Genomic DNA, 1,876 nt, shown 5'->3' with positions numbered 1-1,876 from the left:
TTTTTACATGCATTTGGTGGGGAACTAACGAATGCTGAAATGGTTAATAAGATTCTTCGTTGTTTGCCTACTGCTTATGATACTAAAATTATTGTAATTACAGAGTCTAAAGATCTAAATATTTACTCTATTGACAATCTTCTTGGTTCGCTAATTGATTACAAGCAAGAAGTTAGCCAAAGAAAGATTGATATAGCTGAAACATGAAAGGAGAAGAACATAGCACTGAAAGTGGAGGAGTCTGAGAGTGAACACTCACAACCTGAGGATGAAAACAAAATCACATTAATGACTAGACAATTCAGAAGCTTTCTAAAGAGGAAGCATAAGAGACACCAACAATGGAATAGAGGTAAATTTAATATAAATGCAAAGGTTTCAAATGATGTTATTTTCTATGAGTGTAGGAAACCTGAACATATAAAGACAGATTACCCAAAACTCAAAGCCACTCATAGAAACGAGAAGGTAGAGAAGAAACATTTTGTGAAGAAGGGCAAGAAGAAATTCCAAAGAGCTTTTTGGGCTGACTCAGCTTCGGACTCGTCAGAGACAGAAAAGGAAGAGGAAGTCGCTAATTTATGCTTAATGGCCGATAGACTTGATCAGTTAGATCAAGAAGAGGTATGTGACTTAAGTTATGATGAACTTTTTGAAGTTTCTGAACACATGCATGATGCATATAGGAAAATAAAGAAAATGCATGCTAGTCTAAGTTTAGAATTTGAAGAACTACAAAAAAATTATGAAATTCTTAGGAGAGATCATGCTTTAATTGATGACAACCACATAAAATTACTTGATGAGTTTGATAACTTGAATAAAAATTATGAAAATTTAAAATCATCCTATGCAGAACTTGAAAAAGATTTTAAAAATTTTAAGGAGGAATAGAAGAGCAAGATTTATAGATCAAATTATAAAAATCGAATTTTAGAAGATATGAATTCAATTTACAAATTAACGATAAAAGCTCTCGAGGATAATAAGATACCCCCTAAACTTGAAGACTTCACTAATCCTATTTTATATCCTAAATTTATACAATCCCTAAATAGATAAATCAATAGTAGTAGACTTAGGAATCCTTTTCCAAAAGTCAAATGTAACAATTATGGATTGATTGGACACATAGCTCACACGTGTACTTTGAAGAAGAAAACTAATTTGGTGTGAAAACCTAAGATGCATAAACCTAGACATATCATACATGCATCTCTTTATAAATTGCCAAAAGGAGAACCCAAACTTGTTTGGATTCCCAGGTCTAACGTTTAATAATCTTGCAAGGTCGCTCTCACATAAGACCTCATGAGAGCATATGGTACCTGGACAGCAGATGTTCAAAGCATATGACTGGAGATACTGCATAATTTATATCACTGGAAGCCATGAGTAAAGGCAAGGTTACACTTGGAGATAACACCACAAGGAAGGTGATTGGGACAGGTATGATTGAAAATCTAAAGAATTTTTATGTTGAAAATGTGTTATTGATAGAAGGATTAAAGCATAATTTGTTAAGTATAAGCCAGCTATGTTACAAAGGATATTATGTAAATTTTTTTCCTACTAGCTGCATTTTAAGCCTAAATGGAAATGATGTTTTGAATGGTAACAGGGTAAATAATGTTTATATGCTAAACTTGAATTGCATTCAAACTCCTACTACTTTTTATTTAAAACCTATTTTTGATGAGTCATGGCTTTGGCATAGGAGATTTTGTCATTCTAGCACGAAAAATCTTTGGAGAATTATCCAAAAGAACTTAGTGAGAGGTATACAAAAACTAGACTTTACTAAGGACCACCTTTGTGATGTATGTCAATTAGAAAAGAAAGTGAAGTCCTCTTTTCAATCCAATAAGGATCTTAG

Source organism: Dendrobium catenatum, unplaced genomic scaffold (genome assembly GCF_001605985.2).
Source record: "Dendrobium catenatum unplaced genomic scaffold, ASM160598v2 fragScaff_scaffold_231, whole genome shotgun sequence".
Lineage (NCBI taxonomy): Eukaryota > Viridiplantae > Streptophyta > Magnoliopsida > Asparagales > Orchidaceae > Dendrobium > Dendrobium catenatum.
This window is presented reverse-complemented; position numbering follows the sequence as displayed.